We start from the raw sequence: 22,712 nt of genomic DNA, 5'->3' as shown, positions 1-22,712 counted from the left end.
TCTGGGACAGAAATTGAAGCAGTAGCTGCCAACATTAAATCCTAGGTCAGCTTCAACTTGTCAGTTTTGCTGCATTGAAGGAGATCACACTTCCCAAAAAGTTTCAAAGTCCAATTGTAGAGGGCTTCACCAGGATCGACATTGAGTAGCATCCAACCATCCATGACATCCTACTGGGCACGAACTTCAGACTTTTCCCCCTCTGGCCTCTCCACTCTCATCGACAGCCGTACTGGGACGCAGCTCAACAGCAACCTGCCATTGCCGAGCCCTGCTTAGGATCCAGCTTGCAGCTTGCCCTGGCAACAATTGTCAGCTACCACTTTTTCTTCATAAAAGTTTCTAAGTAACAAGGTAAAATTTTCTACAGGGACAAACTTGATGCCTGTATCTGACCACTGATCCATTGCGGTCAGCCTGAACTTTTGACTTTGATCCAGTATATTGGGACCAGAAAAATTAAGTTGGCAATTTAGGCCTTTTGGCTTTATTTCCACTTAAATCTTTAACAATTCATGTCTCTAGTTCTACTAATTGGATTTCTGTTGTTTTGGGTGTCATTTTATTTATTAAGATATTCTCTGTTTTTCTAAATTAGTTTGGGATTTAACTTTATCACTGGTTGTGTGATGCATAAATACTTTAATAGCAAAACAACAATGTCTCAACCAGTAATTATAAAGGCAATTAAAGTGAATGCAGAAATCATTAAAGAAGGGAAACTGAGTTCTTTTAAGTTAGTCCCCAGTAACAAGAGCAATCAATGCACGGGTAAGACATAATCACCCGGATAACCGATTTTTGGATTAGTCTGTCTCTCTTTTGCGCCGCTTCACGCTGTATATATATCACTTGTGTAACTGCAATTATCACTTGCACTGAGCACGGTCAGTACACAATTGGTGTTTTTTGGCTACTTTAATTCAGTTGTAATATAGTGCTGTCCTAACTATTTGCATAATAATAATGCCTTTTTTCTTATCTGGGTCTCCTGTTTCCCTTCTTTAATGATTTATGCATTCACTTTAATTGCCTTTATAATTACTGGTTGAGACATTGTTGTTTTGCTATTATTATTCACCCGGTCTCAACTGGGTAAACGGGTCTACTCCTGTTCTACGTTCCTTGCATAAATACTTTACACATTGGGACAGATCCTGATCTTGTTGTGAACGCATATCGAATGACTTGGGTCTGGATTGCTTTCCATACGACTCGGATAAGGGGAACCCGACCGAACGAGTATGATGCATTTGAATGCATCCGGATACGATTCGGTCGGACTCCCGTTGAATTCAATGGGAGCCTGTGTACCGAATGCATACACAGGCTTGCATTCGCAAAAGGGGAGGTTGGGGATAATCGTGCACCCTGTGGTGGGCACCCCATGGGCCTGCCACACTGTGCACGCTTGGGAAGAGGGGACTCATGGGTACCCCCACGGGCAAGATTCAGAGGGCCCCGGCTGAAGGGGGGCCTTCTATGGGCCCTCAAAGACCGATTCCGGAAGCCTTTTCAATCTGGGCAATCTGAATCGGAAAGGCTGTCCGAATGGTTCATCGTCCTTGGTCTCTCAGAAAGCATAGTCCATAGAGCTGTACGAATCAGCTCCGGAAGGCTCTATCTCTCCAAATGCCTTTCAGACTGGATTCGGTCAGCACTAAGGCTTTCCGGACATAGTACTTGGTTGTTTAGAACTGTGAACAATTCGGTGGGAAACAAGAGCTCCCTGTCAGTTTATGCAATTCCGTATCCAATTCGGAGCCCTTCCGACCGAGATCAGAATCGACCCCTTTGCCTCTAAGTTAAGCCTGGCTGCTTTGTGCCAAGCTCCCAGAGGGGTAAATGCAAGTTTAATAATTGATATTTGTGGTACACCCTGACAAGTAATGTGATTATTATGTGAAGATGGTTCCCACCCCTTCAACAAATAATCCTATTTCTTTCAATTTCCGACCAAAATTATGTCATAGCAATTAATAACCAGATTCTGAAACCAGTTATTCACACATAAGACATTCTATGAAAGCAATGTATGAAGGATATTACTTTATTAGTAGCCTCTGTATTCTATATATATATATATATCTCCTTAAATAATCTAGAGTTATGAAAGGCCTTGCTGTTCACTCCTCCACGTATAGTGCAACGTATGTGTAATAAGGCCAATAGTGCCACCAACCTTTGAAATATTTTTCTCTCACTGCTCTTTTTTTACCAGCTTCTTAAGAGCAGCAATAAATGTGTATGGTTGGAGGCTGAGTCACTGCCACAGAATACAGCCACAGAAGTCAATATACAAGTAAGCCACTGTTTTTTACTGTTACATACATCTCTCAGTATTTATAACATGTTTCAGAGTCTAAGAGAACCCAGTTAACGTAATAGATAATATGGTTTGAGTTTCTTACTTGTTAGGTCTGAGTCCACTCCGTGCATAGGTTTAGCACAGGGACTAGACTAGACTGAGACTAGACTAGACATTTGTGCTTGGGAAGGTGGATTTTTGCAACGTCCTGATTTTTAGAAAATGAGATTTAGTGATAGGAAGTTGTTATAAAAGGCAAAACACTGTGGTGCCAATTCCGATCCTGTAAAAGCCGGGTACGAATGGTCGTACGGAGCGTATTCTCCGTCCGACTCGTCCCCGGGTAAAACACCTTACAAACCCGCAAGTACGATTCGTACAGAAATACAATTTCCGTACGAGTCGTACAAAAGACCGACCGATAAAAAAATAGCCACAATTCCGATCCGGGACATCGCGTACGTGACGTCCGAACGGAGTAAAGGCAGCGTTTTACGAACCAGCAAGTACGATCCGCGCCTACGTCACTCCGCACGGCTCATATTTTACGGCAGCCAAACACTCCCAGGAAATTGAGGACGACGCGAACAAGGAGCACCGGTACGAGACGGACAGCCATGGACCCCATCCTACGTGTCATCCCGGCCCTCATAGCCTACGACCTTGTGTACAGAAACCGACGCAGACGCCGCAGAAGGTCAGAACAACCCCCAGGGGCAAAGGGGGGGTGGGAGGGGCAAGGGGCAGGAAACATAACCCACACCCCACAAATATATCCCTGCACATTAATTACCTCCATGGTCTGGTCACTTCGGGGGGCGTGTCCACCAATCCCACGTCCCGCCACAACGGAAGTGGACATGGACGCGTACCCATCACCACCACAATGGTGGTACGGGACGTACCCACGCCCCTCAGAGCGTGGGTACGGTCTGTACCACCATTGCAGTGGTGATGTAGGGGTACGCATGTACGGACCGTACCCACGCCCCCCCAGAGCGTGGGTACGGTCCGTACACGCGTACCCCTACATCACCACTACAATGGTGGTACGGACTGTACCCACGCCCCCAGAGCGTGGGTACGGTCCGTACACGTGTACCTCTACATCACCACTACAATGGTGGTACGGACCGTACCCATGCCCCCCAGAGCATGGGTACGGTCCGTACACGTGTACCCCTACATCACCACTACAATGGTGGTACGGACCGTACCCACGCCCCCAAGAGCGTGGGTACGGTCCATACACGCGTACCCCTACATCACCACTACAATGGTGGTACGGGATGTACCCACGCACCTCAGAGCATGGGTACGGGCCGTACCACCATTGTAGAGGTGACGTAGGGGTACGCGTGGTACGGCCCGTACACACCCTATGAATGCAGGGGTATGGGCCGTACCACCCGTAGCCCTACGGCCCCATTACATGATGGATACAAGGCGTATACACGCCACAAATGTTGGTCTACCGCTTGGTGCAGCACATCAGCTGTAAATTGGGGTGGTGTATGCCCAGGACAGCAGTGTACCACAGCAAGGGGGCAAGTGGGTGGGTGGGTGGCTGGGTGGGTGCAGAGGAATACCAACAGTGGACACAGACATGTGAGGGGTGGGTGCAGATGAATACCAGCAGTGGACACAGACATGGGGGTGGGTGCCTATCACTCCCAGCAGTGGACAGAGACATGGGGGTGGGTGCCTATCACTCCCAGCAGTGGACACAGACATGGGGGTGGGTGCAGAGGAATACCAGCAGTGGACAGAGACATGGGGGTGGGTGCCTATCACTCCCAGCAGTGGACAGAGACATGTGAGGGGTTGGTGCCTATCACTCCCAGCAGTGGACAGAGACATGGGGGTGGGTGCCTATCACTCCCAGCAGTGGACAGAGACATGTGAGGGGTGGGTGCCAATCACTCCCAGCAGTGGACAGAGACATGTGAGGGGTGGGTGCCTATTACTCCCAGCAGAGGACACAGACATGTGAGGGGTGGGTGCCTATCACTCCCAGCAGTGGACACAGACATGGGGGTGGGTGCCTATCACTCCCAGCAGTGGACACAGACATGGGGGTGGGTGCAGAGGAATACCAGCAGTGGACACTGACATGGGGGTGGGTGCCTATCACTCCCAGCAGTGGACAGAGACATGTGAGGGGTGGGTGCCTATCACTCCCAGCAGTGGACACAGACATGGGGGTGGGTGCCTATCACTCCCAGCAGTGGACAGAGACATGTGAGGGGTGGGTGCCTATCACTCCCAGTAGTGGACACAGACATGGGGTGGGTGCCTATCACTCCCAGCAGTGGACAGAGGCATGGGGGTGGGTGCCTATCACTCCCAGCAGTGGACAGAGACATGTGAGGGGTGGGTGCCTATCACTCCCAGCAGTGGACAGAGACATGTGAGGGATGGGTGCCTATCACTCCCAGCAGTGGACAGAGACATGGGGGTGGGTGCCTATCACTCCCAGGAGTGGACAGAGACATGTGAGGGGTGGGTGCCTATCACTCCCACCAGTGGACAGAGGCATGGGGGTGGGTGCCTATCACTCCCAGCAGTGGACACAGACATGTGAGGGGTGGGTGCCTATCACTCCAGCAGTGGACAGAGACATGGGGGTGGGTGCCTATCACTCCCAGCAGTGGACAGAGACATGTGAGGGGTGGGTGCCTATCACTCCCAGCAGTGGACAGAGACATGGGGGTGGGTGCCTATCACTCCCAGCAGCGGACAGAGACATGTGAGGGGTGGGTGACTATCACTCCCAGCAGTGGACAGAGACATGGAGGTGGGTGTCTATCACTCCCAGCAGTGGACAGAGACATGTGAGGGGTGGGGGCCTATCACTCCCAGCAGTGGACACAGACATGGGGGTGGGTGCCTATCACTCCCAGCAGTTGACACAGACATGGGGGTGGGTGCAGAGGAATACCAGCAGTGGACACAGACATGGGGGCGGGTGCCTATCACTCCCAGCAGTGGACACAGACATGGGGGTGGGTGCAGAGGAATACCAGCAGTGGACAGAGACATGGGGGTGGGTGCCTATCACTCCCAGCAGTGGACAGAGACTTGTGAGGGGTGGGTGCCTATCACTCCCAGCAGTGGACAGAGACATGGGGGTGGGTGCCTATCACTCCCAGCAGTGGACACAGACATGGGGGTGGGTGCAGAGGAATACCAGCAGTGGACACAGACATGGGGGTGTGTACATCCTTATCAGATGATCCCATTCCATGGGTGTATGTACGCATCCCGATATTTGGACTATGTTGATAGTGCCATAACAACACATCACTGACAGCAGTGTCCCACTCCCATGAGGATGGATGTCTTTCCCCCACTGCATGACACACCACATGTGGGTGTGAGGACAAATCACACATGCATACCCACCCCTGGCGGATGCAGCACAATACACACACAGAGATCATGCCACAAGACTGTATGGTCATGTCAATTCCTACTAAACTAAGAGAGAAAAAGGGAACACACACTGTCACGCACATCCCAGGACTGATAGGAATGTACAGGTGCTGGGACAGCCACAAAGATGTTGTCTGTCATGGAAGGAATAGGGTGGAGTTCCCACAGATACAATGCCCACAATTGTGAGTCAGGTGTTCAAATACCCAGCAGAACAAGTACCATATGTGTGCTAGGCTGGGATTACACACATGCATTGTGCGGAAAAGGGACAATTTCTCCATGAAGGCATGGCAAAATACTCTATACACAAGTACAGTAAGTACCAAGGATGGCACAGACGATGCAGCCGGAGACATTGCTGAGCAGGCATGGCCAGAGTTGAAGGGATCCATCACCAACAAAGGAAATGTAGACACAGGGCAACACAACAATTGTGCAACCCTCTGCAGGGGAGATGTCAGGTGCCACAGAGGAAGGAACACTCCTAGGGACAATGTCTCCAAACACAAAGAGCAGACACAACCAAAGATTATTTGCAGACACCTTGTGAGGGCACGCAGATACCAGGTTCCACCCCATGAGATGCAGACTACAACATTTCCATGAAACATAACACATTCCCACAACCCCAACTCCTGGAGCCTCAGCATTAACATCAATACATGAAATGCAAGACTTTTCAAAACGGAAAAGAAAATGCTTTATTCAGCATGAAAAAATAAGATGTAGTAAAGAACACTATGTACAAAGGCCAATGGTCAGTCCAGATATGAAGTCCTTGGGGGGGACACATGACCACGCGTCTCCCGTAGCTTGCCTGCACATACTAAACCTCTGGTTCAGTGACTGGGGGGGCATCATGTGGGTAAGGACCAGGCACCGCAGGGACAGGAGGGGGAAGGGTAGGTGTGGTGGTTGCAGGGATGGACGACTCCACCACAGGGGGTGGGGCAGCGCCAAAGGTGGAGGCGAGCTCGGCGCTGCATACTTCTGCCAGATCTTCAAGCGTCTCCCCTGCACCCGGAGAAACAACAGGCCCCAAGGAGGGGGTGGGTCAGAGGGATGGCCTGCAGTGCTACTGGGGAGGTGGTGGACAGGCTGGGGAACTTAACTTCCCTACTCGTGGAGTGCCTTGACCGTTTGCGGCCAGGTGAACTAGTGGGGCTGAGGCCCAGCCCAGCGAAGTAGGCCTCCTTCTCCGATTCTGGGGCAGGGGAGCCAAGGGGAGTGACATCGGAGGGACTGGGGAGTGAGTCATGTGGATGAGGACTGTGGCTGCGTGCCTGCCTGTGTGCCCCAGACCCAGTGGATGTGCCTGCTTCCCCCTGAGTGTGCGTGTCAGGAGGTGTGCGCTTGCCCTTACGTGGTGGTGTGCTGCTTGTGTCTGATGGGGTGCGTGTGTGTGGATGTCTTGGTGTGCTTGGGACAGGCATGGGTGTGGGACTTGTGGATGGTGCAGGGGTAGGGGGGGACGCAGCGCTGCAGGTGACTCACTACTGCCGTCAGTGACGAGTCCAGGGACCTCAACAACATGCGTTGGTCAGACATCGCTGATGACATGCCCTCCATGTACGACACCATCTGGGTCAGCAGTCTGGTGTGGCCATGGAGGACAGTCAGGATCGATGTCTGCCCAACCTGCAACTGCCGCTGAATGTCCACAGACTCGGCAGTGAGGGCAGCAGGGGGGACAGGGACAGGGGGTGCGGTGCCTGGCACGAAGGAGACATGTGGTCGCCTAGCACGGACAGAAGGGACCCGAGCAAGTGGGAGGGCGGTGATGGGAATGGAGGGGGCGGTGACGGATGGAGTGCTGCTGCCAGCTGTTGGAGCAGCCTCCGCCCCCTCAGGGAGTTCAGCCTCGGACCCGTCAGCCTCGTAGTCAGTGTTGGTACTGGGCAGGTCCTCCGCCTTACTCCCCTTGCCCTCCGTGCCACTAGATTCCACCGACTCCTCAGCAGTGGTGGCCCCAGTGCTCGATCCCTCCTCCACGTCCGTGCCGGTGAAATGAAAATTAGGACACAACAGCAAATAACTTGAAATCCCAAGATCCTGAGAAGCTAGTGTCTGGGATCAGTTGAGCACAGCAAGACTATGAAGGCATGCCCCCTCTTGTTCACAGTGAACCCAACAGTGATGTCGCACCCAAGGCCAAATACCACATGCCAATGCAGAAGGTGTCCCCACACTCAGAGACCTGTGAGTACTTAGAAAACCCCAAAGAAATACATTGTAATTCCTGGAGAATCACAACCCTTTACACAATGGACATGTCTAGAATGTGTGAATGTGCCACTTTGTGAACAGAACACACATGTGTCTGTATAACAGAAGTCACACAAGGAGGTGCACACCAAACTACATGTACACAGTCATTGTCTGAGCTGCCAGACTCATTCAAATAAGCCACTGTTAGGCAGAAATGGGGTATCAGTAAGTACATATACATGGCACCACGGTGGTCTGGATGACTTGACACTCGTAAGTTGGTATCAGCAACAACCAAGGACTAACCCAAATGCAACCACACTGTGGGAACATGTATATGTATGAACTCTAAACAAGTTTTGTTCAAACTGTGCCTTACTTTAAAATGTGCCAGCGGGTCCCTGGAAAGTGTAAAGGTGGTGTCTTGTGCACTTCCTTGGGAGACATCTGTCATGCAGGTACATTATTGTCCTTCACAACAAAACAACGAGGTCAAGCATATGAAACATTGAGACATGTTGACAGGTGTAGTGATTGCCAAGGGACAATTTCTTTGAGTAACAACTTGAATAATGTCATTTGTCACATGGCTATCCGTCACCTGATTACACAGTTGGCTACACATATGACCTACTAACTGTCATCTGGAGTGGCACACATGTCCACACCCAGGACAATGAATACGCTAATGGGCCTGCAATTGTTTTGTAAAAAAGCCTAGCTGTACTGTGGGGACACCCTCATGGCAAGCCAGAATGTACCCACAGATGTCAGCACACAAAGTCACAACTGTGTAGCATCTAAACCACACACAGGTGCAAAAAATGTACAAGCAGGATACATGATTGTCAAAAACTGACACAGGCTACGAAGCACAAACATTAAGCACTGGCCAACATTACGGGGCACTGCACGGTGACTTTCTGTACTGCGAATTATCACACACAAGTCAGAACTGGCAATGAAAAATCAGGGTTGAACATGTACGCCCCTCCCGCACACATCCACCCATACCTGAGTCAATGTGACTGATACCGATCAAGAAGTGACACCTCTTCTTCATGGTTACAATAACTGTGCTTGAAAACTTGCTTCATTAACACAACATCACCTTGTAGGGCTGGCAAAACATATTTGTCACAAACAACCATCAACAGATTGTTGTGAATAGCCACACAGGCACTGCCCAGTGTGAGTATGCACAAGCAAACTGGTGTATCCCTGTCCAGTGGACACATGTAGCACACATGTGAAAAATACAACCTAGGCCAGGGAACAATGCCACAGAACCCACAGTGAATGTGCACAGTGTTGGATGACACACATGATTAGGAGGGCAGGGTGTGTACGGGGACTGTAGTGGGAACACTGCACCATGGTCTAGGAATGAGGTGATGGTAACAGGAGCAACCGTCCCGGCACTATGCATATCTCCCACTCATGCACATCATGTCTGAGGCCACAACATTGGTAATGCATGCTGCAAGTCTGTTCTTTTGAAACCTCACACTCCTATGTTGAGACTCAGCATCAGCGCCAACAATTATGCACCCCCAAATGACTGAACAGGACAGGGCACAGGCAGACCACCCCCACACATGATGCTAAAAGCAGTGTGCACCTTGATTAACTGGCAGCCTAGATGACCATGTGCGATAGTGATAACACACAGACCAGGTAACACATGTCAACGAGGGGAAGGGAGGAAGAACAGCACAGGTTGACTTGGGGGAACAGGATATGCACTGCACATATATACCCTGGCAGTGTCTCCAGGCGACTGAGCAGCAACAAAAGCTGGCGACACACAACAAACACACATGTACCTACCCCCTTCCTGCTGCTGTAACTCCTGTATCCGCCTATCCAGGTCAGGGAAGACCACCACCAGGACACGCTTCATTTGGTGGGTCAGGCGCCGGCGCCCGCCATGCTTGCAGGGAGCCTCCTCCTTCAGCATGACCTGGGCGATCCTCCGGGTCCAGCACCGGATGTCCTGCCATCTCTTCCTCACTTGTGGCAGGCGCCGACTGCGACCCTCCACCGATTGAACAGCCTTGACGGCCTCCTTCCAGATCTTCCCCTTATGGTAGGCGGTTACCTGTGAGGATGACAAAGTGGGACAACATCACTACACCTGCACCATGTCACAGAGACACACATTTTAACATCTTTGATTTGTTGAACAGGGCATAGTATGCTGGCAAGTAATAGCACCTTAGTCATAGGGACATTTGCCACTGTGGACGCACCAATGCACTACATGGCATAGTAAGTACACAGGTGCCATGAGGGGTGCGAACCAATCCCTGATCATGGCACACACTCTGCATCCCAAGCAACACAAGGCTGATGGCCAGCACCGCAAAGCAGTCACATGCCCCAGGCCACTGATGAAACCGCAGCAGAGTACACAGACACACACAGGCACAGATCAATCACCTGCTATTGTCAACAGCGGATACAAAGCTCACTCTGCACATGTGCCACTTGCCAGGGGGGTGTCACAGGTGTGGGGCTAGCTCAGCAAGTCAGACACACAGCACGGCTTCCTTCTCACATCAGATGGGTCGAGCAGTTGCCTCCTCCATGCAGCTGTGGTGCAACACTCCACATAGACACTCACCCACATGACAAGGAACATTCACACACATCAATGTCCAGGGGGCGTACACATCATCTGGACACTCTCACCACAGCTCCACTCAACTCACACACATCTGTGGGTGCAGTCACCTGTCACACCGGGGTGACCACTGAATCACCGCAGGACAATAGAACAAAAATGCCCAAGAGGATTAGCCAGGCTGAATGTGCCATGCACTATGCACTGAATGTCACAGTAAGCACAATGCAAGTGAGGAGTGCACACATGAACTACATCAAGCCCTGCATGAGAGACATAAGCCATCCACCCCACCCTGGGACCCACTCTAAACAACATTGCATGTCTGTCACACCTGGACACAATGCCAGAAGTGACAGATACAAAAAAGGTGCACAGGCAAACGTAGTGGAGTCAGCACTCACCTGCTCCCCTGGTCGACCATACAGCATGGGGTACTGTGGGAGGATCACATCCAGCAGGGCCTCATTCTCCTCCTGGGTGAAAGGCTGGGCCCTCTCCACAGTCCTTGACATGGTGCCAGAGGGAGACAATACAGCAGCAGTGGTATCGACTGACACGTTGTGCAGGCAAGTGCCCTCTCATGGGTTCTGCCTGCCTTATATCTGCATTGCTGGCCTATTTCATTTACAGGAGTACAGAGTGATTGGTCAGACTCATATGCATCCTACGTTTCCTCCAATCCCTTTAAACATACACCAGTGGCAGCCTTAGCATCTTTCGAATTTGCAGCATCATGTCAAGTCCACAACCACTTTGCAACAATGTATAATGTGGCCAACTGCTTTTTCCAGACCACATGATCTAAAGTTTTGAACTTGAAACTCGGTATCCATGACAACCAGCATGCATTTATGCCCTAATACTTGTCCCTCATGTGTCCCCATTGTAATTTTTAAATCCCCACACAGGTACGGCGCGTTTCACACGTACCCCTAGGGCACCATCACTACAGTGATACGGCCCGTACTCACGCATGTACGGGCCGTACACGCGTGAGTACGGCCCCTATCACTATAGTTGTGTTACTGTAGGCCATAGTGATAGGGGCCCTACTCACGCGTGTATGGGCCATACACGTGCGTGTACGGCCCGTACTCACACGTGTACGGCCCGTACACGCGTGAGTACGGCCCCTATCACAATGGCCTACGGTAACACAACTATAGTGATAGGGGCCGTACTCACACGTGTACGGCCCGTACACACGCGTGTACGGCCCGTACAGATGTGAGTACGGCCCCTATCACAATGGCATACGGTAACACAACTATAGTGATAGGGGCCGTACTCATGCGTGTACGGGCCGTACACGCGTGAGTACGGCCCGTACTCACGTGTGTACGGCCCGTACACACGTGAGTACGGCCCCTATCACTATGGACTAACACTACAGTGATAGGGGGCCGTACTCACGCATGTACGGCCCGTATTCACGCGTGTACGGCCCGTACACGCGTGAGTACGGCCCCTATCACAATGGCCTACGGTAACACAACTATAGTGATAGGGGCCGTACTCACGCATGTACGGGCCGTACATGCATGAGTATGGCCCCTATCACAATGGCCTACGGTAACACAACTATAGTGATAGGGGCCATACTCACGCGTGTACGGTCCGTACACGTGCGTGTATGGCCCGTACTCACGTGTGTACGGGCCGTACACGTGTGAGTACGGCCCCTATCACAATGGCCTACGGTAACACAACTATAGTGATAGGGGCCATACTCACGCGTGTACGGGCCGTACATGCGTGAGTATGGCCCATACTCACACGTGTACGGCCCGTACATGCGTGAGTGCGGCCCCTATCACTATGGACTAACACTACAGTGATAGGGGCAGTACTCACGCATGTACGGCCCGTACACGCGTGAGTACAGGGCCCTATCACAATGGCCTACGGTAACACAACTATAGTGATAGGGGCCGTACTCACGCGTGTACGGCCCGTACACGCGTGAGTACGGGCCGTACTCACGCATGTACGGCCCGTACACATGGCCTCAGAGCGTGTGTACTGCGTTTCACAGCTTACACTGGTGATAGGAGGCACACACGAAAGGAATGGAGGTGTCAGACTCGCACAAGGCTGTACATCAAGTCATTGTCAGTGCAGTCCTTCATGTGCAGGGCCTAGATGTGTCAGGCAGTGATGTAGCACATGTCTCCTCATGTTGTGGCACAATAGATGTGTGATGATCTGTTTACACATGTCATGTGTGATGGGGCACTACGTGGCACACTTCCCCTTCACACTTTGCACATGTGTGCATGTAGTACAAACGTGTCAAGTACTGCATCACTGGTATGCCACAGTCACCAACACCCGCAACTGTCCCCTGATGGCAGGTACACGGATAATTTCAACTGACATGTGACTACCAGCGTGCCACGATGTGACTATGTCATGTGTGTGTCATGTGTTCCCATGAGCTTGCAGTTGGTGTTCCGTCAACTCCATCTTCTGTTGCAGCATCCAACATGTGTCTTTGTGCATATGTGCATGGCACACTATTACGCACACCATGCCACATGTGCAATACCACGTGACATGTGTCTGCATGCATAGAACATGGTATTGCGACCTGAGGACATATCTGCATTGTCTCAATGTCTGGGTTATCAGCATTTGACATGTACCCCTTCATGGAAAGGTGTGTGATCTGCCCTTTTTAAATGACATCTGACCTGTGCGTCTAGCTTCCCGCCTGCTGTCTGTATGAGATTACATCCTTCAAATGCAGATATGTGGATGTCTGTCACTCCTGTAATGTGTCTGGCTGTTCACTTACACTGGCACACAGCTCGTTTCATGGTATGTCACGTCGACCTTGCAAATAAACTATTGTAGCTGGCTCTTCGTAGGAGTATCACCTTGCTGGCATACGTGTGCTGGATGTATTACACAGACCAGACTCTGTATTTAGCAGATGTGTATTAGCTGTTGAACATGTGCTCATTTCATTGACATTGTTGTTGTGATGTACTCGCTCTTCTTTATTCCTTCCAAATCTCTGCAGGGCACCGCCTCTCCCCCGACCAATGCCAGAACTGGGTGTCATGCATGAACATGACTGCATCCGAAGATACCGCTTCTCGCAAGAGTTGATTGAGCGCTTGACCACCCGGCTGGAACCACACCTCCAACCTCGACACAGGTATCTTACTGCTCTGACCCCCAAGATGAAGGTGATGGCAGCCCTACATTTTTTTGCCACCGGTACCTTTCAATTCACCATAGCTGATGTCGGTGGCATGTCCCAGTCAATGTTCAGCCGTGTCCTGCATGATGTTTTAGAAGCCATGTTGGAGCACCTGGATGAATTCATCCATTTTCCCACTCGTGAGCAGTTGACAGGTGTCAAGGGTGAGTTCTATGCCCTGGGAGGGATGCCTCATGTAATTGGGGCCATTGATGGAACACATGTGGCTTTGGTACCACCACAGGCACAGGAGGTAGCCTTTGGGAACCGCAAACATTATCACTCTATTAATGCCCTTGTGGTGTGTCTACCTAACATGTGGATTTCCAATGTCTGTGCCCGTTTTCCAGGGTCAGCACACGATGCCTACATCATGAGGCGTAGCAGGGTGCCAGAAATGATGCTGCGGCTGCACGACGAACGAGCATGTCTTGTTGGTGGGTATACTCTGTTTGTCCTCTGTTTAGCGGTATCTTTGTATCTTACGGCATCTCCTGACCCACTTCTTCACATGATGTTTCCATGTAGGGGACTCTGGCTATCCCAACATGCCATGGCTGATGACGCCTCTCTGCAATCCCAGAACAGCCGCAGAACACTGTTACAACGACGCCCATGGGCAGACCAGGCGCGTGATTGAGAGGACGTTTGGACTCCTGAAGAGCCGATTCCGGTGCCTCCACAAGACCGGCGGGTCCCTCCCATATGCCCCGGTGAAGGTCTGCAAAATCTTCCCTGTGTGCTGCATGCTGCACAACATGGCAGTGGAGAAGGCAGTGCCACTCATCCTGGATCCCGATGAGCAGGAACATCCACCCGTGGAGGATGAAGGGCTTGGGCATGAGGAAAGTGAGGAGGAGGAGGAGGACATCCGGAGTCAGCTCATCCGCAACTTCTTCTCATAATGGTGAGTCCCTGTGTCTGAGTGTGCACGCTTTGAGCCTTGTGTGGCATGTGTTTCAATGTGTGTGTCCAGCTGACTGTGTGCTAAGTGACTTGGAGGTGTGTTCTGATGTGTCATTCAAGTGATGATGTCATTCCACACATTTTAGCATGGACACTAATTTGTTAAATTAGCATGGTGACAACATCATTCCTGTCGAGTACATGTCCATGTCTGCCGATAACTAGCTCTTTGCTGACTTGTGGTGTGTCTGTCATCCACAGTTTCTTGCGCATGTCGTCTGCTCGTGTCTTCGTTGGCCTCCAGCTATTCATCATGAGTATTGCAACGTGTGCTGAATCAGCGTTCCATGCACGGACATGGTGAAAAGTCATTTTGGGTAAGGAGTGCAGCAAGGCATTTTGTGTGTGGTACGTGTTTGGTTTATGTTGGGACTGCTCCAGTGCATGTTGTGTTACCATGCATACCTGTCGACTCACCATGGGGCACATGACATGTGGCATGGCTCCCATCACTTGATATTCACCCTTCCTGACAGTCATCTGTAATGTTTTTTGGAATGTGATGAAGGCATCAATGTGTGTAAAACATCCCTCAGGAACATACGGGATGCTGATGGTGGACATAGTGTGGGACATCCCCATAAGAGGCTCAATGGCGAATTGCAGACTCTCCGTGTGGAGCAAGGGGTGTTTCGCTCACCCACTTCCCTTGTGTGCCAGCTCAGTAGGATTTTACTCATCTGTGTGTTGCAGGGGGTGTTCAGTGTAGGTCCCACATGGTCAGAGGAATGACCTGTGAGTCTGTTCAAAAGGATGCATTTCCCTTAGTGTAAGCCTGAGTAATAAAGGTGTTCCTCACACTCCAAGGTGCCTCATCTCTGTCAATGCTGGTCTCTTGCCGCTTTGCATGCGGCATCTCTGGCATAGTTGTGAAAGATTGTGCAGAGGAGTCCATGTGTAGTTTAGCAACATGCATGCAGTTCCTCATGGATTATGATCCCTATTGTGCATGAAGCCCATGGTTGTGTATGTATTTTGGCATGTTGGTCCACACAATGGGCCATCAACACCTGCTGAGGGTGTATCTCCTGTGCACAGCTCGGCCTTCAGTTCCCTGATCCGGTGTCATTCATCTTTGGTGTTTGTGCATGCATTGTCTCTGGGTGTGCCATGTAAAACCAGACACTCCTTCCTTTACACCCGCCTGTTGCAGTTGTCCTTCAGACATCCTAGTCTTTGTGTGCAAATTGTGGAATATTTTCAAGGACATGCCGCCTGCTGCTGCGGACCCTGCAGCAAGGGCCCACAGAGTATCCTGATTTGGCAACACACACGCCTCAAAGATGCTCCTCCCTTTCTCCCTCCACCCATTCATTTGGCGGTCCTCAGCTTGTCTAAGCCACAGTTGACACCACGCGGTGGCAAAGGCTGGACCATCAGCACATGCAACGTGCACATTGCACGACCCTCATGTCCTTGCATGACCCACATCACACTACAGTCTGATGTAGCAGCCACACTTCAAGCAATGCCCATCCGCAAATCTACCGCATGCTGTCAGACATACCCTAAGCGCACACACGACACCTTTGCATGCTGAGTGTGCTACTCCAACTGCCTACACAGCGCTGCCACGCCTTCCAGGCCCTGTCACACCAACCAGGTCATGTCCCTCCAACTCCCCACCGGCTCTGTACCCCAGCAAGGCCATGGGAGTGGGACTCAAGGCTTCTGTATGTAGTATGGTGTCGTCGTCTGGCACATGGCACAGGTATCATCTCTCAGCGTGTCAATCTACAATGTGTCCAGGACCCCCCTCTCCACCATCACATGCGCACAGCACCTCATCAGCTGGTATGCCATTGACAGCCAGGTGCTCCTCACCCTCACCAAAGACGCAGACATTGCCAGTTCCATTATTCCTGAATGCATGAGATCCATTGATGAATGGCTGTACATGAGCCACCTGAGGCTGGACTTGTACAGGACTGAGGTGATCATCTGAGGATTGTCCCTTTACAGCTGGGTCAAGTGCTTGTGTCCCACCCGCAAGAGCCCTGCCCCGGCACCCAGTGGCCACACACACAAGATGGTGTGCATCATGTATTGCTCGCACACATTTGCCATGTCACTCCACAGCATCTGTACCTCATGCTGCAACGCCCTCTGCATTATGCACATGATCCACAGATAGATCCACTTCAAGGAAAGACAGACCATCCGCCATGTCCACGACAACATCCAAAATACTGGCCTGCCCTCTACGGAGCACGTACATCCAAACTCCCGGGAAACTTGTCCACCTCCAGGGTGCATCTGCACACCTCAGCTTCAACATCCTGCGCCCCAGCCACATCACCGTCCACCATAGATAGCTACAATGGATCACTGTCTGCTGCAGGATGACCTCAACACTCCCCACCCACACTCAGGAGGCAGTCCACAACCCCGACACCAAACCAACCTTGTACGTCTTGTCATACGAGACCCCGTTGGGCCATCTCCGTGCATCCGACCTTGCCCTGGCCACCATTCTTCACATCCACCGTACTCCAGCATGCAGGACATAGTTCTTCCACCCGCCAACACATACCTGGGACTCCCTCCCCGGGAACTTCCACATGAGCTATGACCTCTACGCCTTAATGATAATCTTCCAAATAGGTCTGTCCGCTCAGTATTGCAAGCCCCCCCTCAGCAGCTTGTGGCCATCACAGGTGAGTGTTCTGCTCCATGCCTGCTTTGAATGATACCTTGTGACCCATGTGTGTCCTGTACCAGACTCAGATCCCAGGGTATGGATGGCTGGAGTTAGTTTAACACTCAAGCATAGTTTGCCATTTACACACACATATGCTGTGGAATTAAGCAACATGACAGCAACGTCTCATGAACCAAATAATATTTTTATTTGCGGTGGGGTACGTGTTTTGGTAGGTGAAATTGGGTGCTCTACCGGGGAAATAGAATCCAAAGTTCACAGGGGGAGATGGTATCCTTGGCATTGGAAGTCATCAGAGTCCAGAGCACAGTGTTGGTCATCATTGGTCAGACTGTGACCAGCAAGTCCATGTGGCAGAGAATGTCATTGGATGAGGTGATGCTGTTGCGCCAGAGGGCCAGGTGCCAGGCCAGGTGTCCTGGGAGATGTTGATGGTCTGCTGACTCTCACGGTCTTTTCCGTGGACGACCCACCTTCCTCCGGGGACCCTCAGATGCAGGCCATGACGATGTTTGGGACGCTCCGTCGAATGAATCCTCCTCCTCCTCCCTCCCTGTGGCTGGTGCTGGTCTGCGCCTGCTGTCACGGGGAGGGTTGCCCATGTTGTCGGCAATCTGACGGAGTGAATGGCTCATGTCCCTTTGCACCACCAAGAGTTCAGCCTGTCTTGACTCCATCCGTCCTTGGTGTTGTTGTTGACTGGCATGTTGCTCGGCCTGCATGTTCTTGATCTCGTTGAGGGTCCCCTGCATCTCTGTGAGTCTTGACACTACCTGGCTGATGCCCCTGGTGTCACGCCGGTATGTGTCCAGAATGTGGCATATGTGGGACATACCGGTTCCCTCAGCTGGCTGGTCAGGTTCGAGCCTCCGCCTGCCTCCACTCCCACCACCCCGCCCACTTGAGCCTGGCCTGCCGTTGTGGGCACATCGAGTCTACGGGACCCCTGAGGGATGGCATTTGCAGAGTTGCCTGCCTCCTCCTGGGTGCCTGGAGAACCTTGTCCCTCCTGGTCAGACTGGCTCTGTTGTTCAGTGCGAGCAGGGCTCCTGGGTGTCTCCTGGGATGTGGCAGCAATGGGGGTGGTGGTTGGCACAGATATACCTGACACAGGTGCTGCAGGGGCTTGGGTACTAGAGGGGCCAGGTTGGTCGGGGTCATCCACGGAGTGGTGAGAGTCGTCGCTGCTGGTGGGGTCATCTTCACGCCGAGCCGGGGACTGTGATTGTTCCCCCCCAGTGTTGGGGGGAGATCCATGACGTTGCCCTGTGTGTGAGAGAGAGACAATGTTAATGCTGTTTCATGCGACATCCATGTTTCATGCATATTCAAGTTGTCACAGTTCCTCCAGGTAGTTGGATGTGCCTAGCATTCCTCTCAATGTCCACTTGGGGATGGGTATGTTGCGGGGGACAGATTGATATGTTCTCCTGAGTGTTTGACCTGTAGAATTTTTGCTAGGATGCTTATTTGGCTATGGATTGGTCTTGTGTCACATGTCCATTGTGAGAGTGTGTAAATCCGTTGCCTGCCCCGGGGGTGTGTGCTTGTGTAAGGGGTGTGTGTGCGACCGGGCCTGCTTTTGGGTGTAGTGTGAGTTGGCATTGGGTCTCTCAGGTGATGTGTCTGTCCCCTCATGGTGAATGCTAGCATGACAGTGAGTGTGAGTTCCTGTGCTAGTTACCTGTGCTTGTGGAGTTGGTGTTTGAGTGTACAGTGGTCCCAGGATGGCCTTGTGCTGCATACAGCAGGGCCAAGTGTCAGCTACCTTGTCAGTACTTTGCCAGTCCCTGTGCATTGTGCATGGGTATGTACCTATGCCATATGGGCTGAGGGCATTGGTGTCTGCTTCTCATTTTCACAATGTGTTGTGTGAGGCCCACCCTCCCAGCCTCCTGGACATCCAGTCTTGGGTTTGTGGTTGGTGTAGCCTGGGACATGGCATTGGCTTGAGTTGTGAATGGTGCATGGAGACAAATGGTGGCATGAGTGTGGTTTTTGAGTGCGGTTGTGTGCGGTGAGTGCTTGGGGGAAGTTGTGTGCATTTGGTGTATTTGTGCTGTGGACCCCATTGCCCACATGTTACGTAAGTTGTTTGTGTACTCACCAGGCTCTGCGACTCCTTCAACTCTGTGTACTCCCACCGGCGGAAGCAGGGCCATCACCTTCTCCTCCCAGGGATGGTAGTGTACGGATCTGCGGGGCAGCCCGCCTCCAGTGATGTTACTCTGGGTGTATTCCTCATTCATCTTCCTCTTGACTGCCCTGCGCAGATCGTACCACCTGGCTTGGCATTCATGCCTGGTCCTTCGGATGGGCGCAACAGCATTCACCTTATCGACGATCCTCTGCCACAGGCTGGTTTTTTGGGCTATGCTGGTCTGTCTGACCAATGTTCCAAACAGCTGTGGCTTGACTCTGATGACTTCGTTGACAAGGAGCTCCAGCTCCGCCCTTGTGAACTTTGGATTCTTGTCTGTGGGCATGGTGTGGGGTGTGGGTGTGCATGGTTGTGGGTGTGTGGGTGTGAATGTGACGGTGTGTGTGTGAATGTGAGTGGGGGTGTTTGTGAAGGAGGTTGTGTGAAGGTGTGTGAGTTAAGGTGTAGTTAAGGGGTCAGTAAGGTGCAGTTGTTTGTGTGTGGGGTCTGGCAGCAGTGGGTCTGTTGCAAAGGCTCAAGGGTTGTGTGTGTGGGCCCTTTTTACTGGTCCATTTTTGGGTGTGGCTGTGTTTGAATTTTGGTGGGTGTGTTATAAGAGGTGGTTGTGAGTTTGGGCCTCTGTTTGTGTTAGACCCGGCCCTCGTAACATAGTCAGACCTGACCCCTGCACCTCACACCATCCCCGAGCCCCTGGCCTGGCCGATACTTCCCACCAGAACACACACACCCGACCCGGACTTCCCCCGTCCGTAGGCCTTCCTCCTTCGGCCACCCCGGGCCCGCGTGCCCACTTCATGCACCAAGATGGCCGCCCGGCCCCAGCGCGACCCTGGCCTACAGGCGCCACTCCGGCTGGAGGACATCGCGCTCCCCTTGGGATGAGAAAGGGAGGAGCAGTTTCCATCACACCTCTGCGCTTCCCTGGGAAGGTGGGTTTCGATCGACCCGCCGGCCTCCCCGAGGGCTGGCTCCACGCCTGCTGGGTGTCTGGGGCTCCTCCCGACCCGGCCCTGAAAGGATCAAAGGACAATGGCAGGAAACCCACAACAAGCGACCCCCAGGTGACAAGACCCCTGCCTGCACAGACTCCGGACATCAAAGAGGAGTCGCCCTATAACAAGGGGTGCCCTGGGACTGTCCGGCAGATTCGCCTTGGAAACACCTGAGCCCTGCTGAGTGACTCGCGGCTCCCTGAAAGATCGTAAGACCTCCGAACTTGTGCTTGAGCCCTGCTGAGTGACTCGCGGCTCCCTGAAGATCGTAAGACCTCCGAACTTGTGCTTGAGCCCTGCTGAGTGACTCGCGGCTCCCTGAAGATCGTAAGACCTCCGAACTTGTGCTTGAGCCCTGCTGAGTGACTTGCGGCTCCCTGAAGATCGTAAGACCTCCGAACTTGTACTCGAGCCTGCTGAGTATCTCGCAGCGCCCCCAGACTCCCTTAGTCCCGCCGGACCCCACGACGACAAGCGTATCCCCCAGCTCGAGGATTGTGAGCTGTGCGCCAGATACGCTCCTGCATTTGATCCATTCCCCCAAAGACTGTCCCGTTACCTCCTAACCCCCCTCCAAGACTTTGTGAGCCTGCGCTCTACTTGTATATATATTACCTTGCTGATCATAAAGATCTTACCACCCCGATCTGATAAAGATTTGCTCTTAAAAACTCTCGGTGTGGTGTCTCTTTGTCGTGTGGTGCCGAGTGTACGATCCTAGATACGAGATTCCTCCCCTGAGGAGTCTCCCGCCAGTGCCCAGCTACGATACCTCGAGGGTTGGTCTCAGGAAAGTCAGGGCCCCCTCCGGGCCCCTCTGAGGTCGCCTTCTAACATTGGTGGCAGCGATGGGATTCGGGCCCATAATCTAGAGATCGTACCGTGAACGGCTGACGCACTACCGACAAAGATGGCAGAAGGAAACGCCGTGGTTCTCGTAGAAGACGACGCCAGTACCGTGTTCCAGGTGGAACAGCTGGAAGAGTACACTCACAGGGAACTAAAGCAATTCTGTAAGGAACTCAGAATCGCTACCACTGGTCTCAACACCAAAGAAGATATGCAAAAGGCACTGAAAGCTTGGGCGGATTCGGGAGCCCCCCGCCCAGAAGGAGCGGTGGAGCCCCACGACAAAGCAGGACCCTCCCAAGGAGAACGCAGCAGCAACCAGGTGCGAGGCTTCGTACCAGACGGGGGCCTATCCCCGGAGGAACTCGCAGACAGAGAAAAAAGTCGCCATCACGAGCTCGAATTAGCCAAACTCAAAATTGAGGGCGAGTTGAAATTAGCCGAGAAAAAGCTAGCAGTAGAACAGTTGCGAATTCAAGGAGAACTGGAAGAGAAGAAACTCCAACGAGAACACGAGGGAAGGAGACTTCAACTAGAACATGAACGCAGTTTGAAGGAAATAGAACTGAAAGCAAGAAGCGAAGAAGCGCGGCCCCCGGGGAACCGGGAGGCGGCCGCCCCGACGGAACAGAAGGTCCACATCCCCAAGGATGTGGTCAAGGAATATTACAAGAATGATGACATTCAGCAGTGGTTTCGGGCCAACGAGGTCGCCATGACCTCCCATCGGGTCCCGCAGAAGGATTGGGGGGCTGGGTTATGGGGACGGTTCCTGAGCGAAGGAAGAGACACCCTGCTCGACCTACCCACCTCCATGCAGACCTCATATGAACACATGAAAGCGGCCCTCCTCACAAGGTACGGCCTCACCCCGGAGATGTACTGCCAGCGGTTCCGGGACTGCCGGAAGATCCCGGGTACCACCTGGGTGGAATATGTGAATTTCTTCAGCCGTGCCTTCGATGGGTGGATCAAGGGCAGCAAGGTAACCACCCTGGAAGAACTAACTGACCTCATGTTATGGGAACACCTGGCTGCCAACTGCTTTGTGGAACTACGCCAGCATCTGCTCGACAGCAAGCTCACGGACCCGAGAAAGCTGGCTGTCGAGGCGGATCGCTGGACCAACACCCGGGTCTCCCGGGGCCCTGTAGGAGAGTACCCCCGAGCCAGTCAGGGACCACCCCGCCAGAGAGGGGGGGAAACCAGGGAGGGCAGAGAGAGCCCCAGACTAGTCCCCCGAAGTCCCAACCTCCGCCTTTCCCGGCACCCCCACCAGCTGTATCCGGCC

At 52.4% G+C, this 22,712-nt stretch overlaps 1 protein-coding gene across 1 annotated transcript in view; it reads right to left on the bottom strand.

Annotated features, from left to right (window-relative positions):
* The window catches only part of LOC146860197 (stimulated by retinoic acid gene 6 protein-like), a 425,550-nt gene that overhangs the window by 92,084 nt on the left and 310,754 nt on the right, over positions 1-22,712 (bottom strand). The gene's annotated exons all lie outside the window — the stretch shown is intronic.

Source organism: Triturus cristatus, chromosome 3_1 (genome assembly GCF_964204655.1).
Source record: "Triturus cristatus chromosome 3_1, aTriCri1.1, whole genome shotgun sequence".
In the NCBI taxonomy this organism is placed as follows: Eukaryota; Metazoa; Chordata; class Amphibia; order Caudata; family Salamandridae; genus Triturus; species Triturus cristatus.
This window is presented reverse-complemented; position numbering and strand designations above follow the sequence as displayed.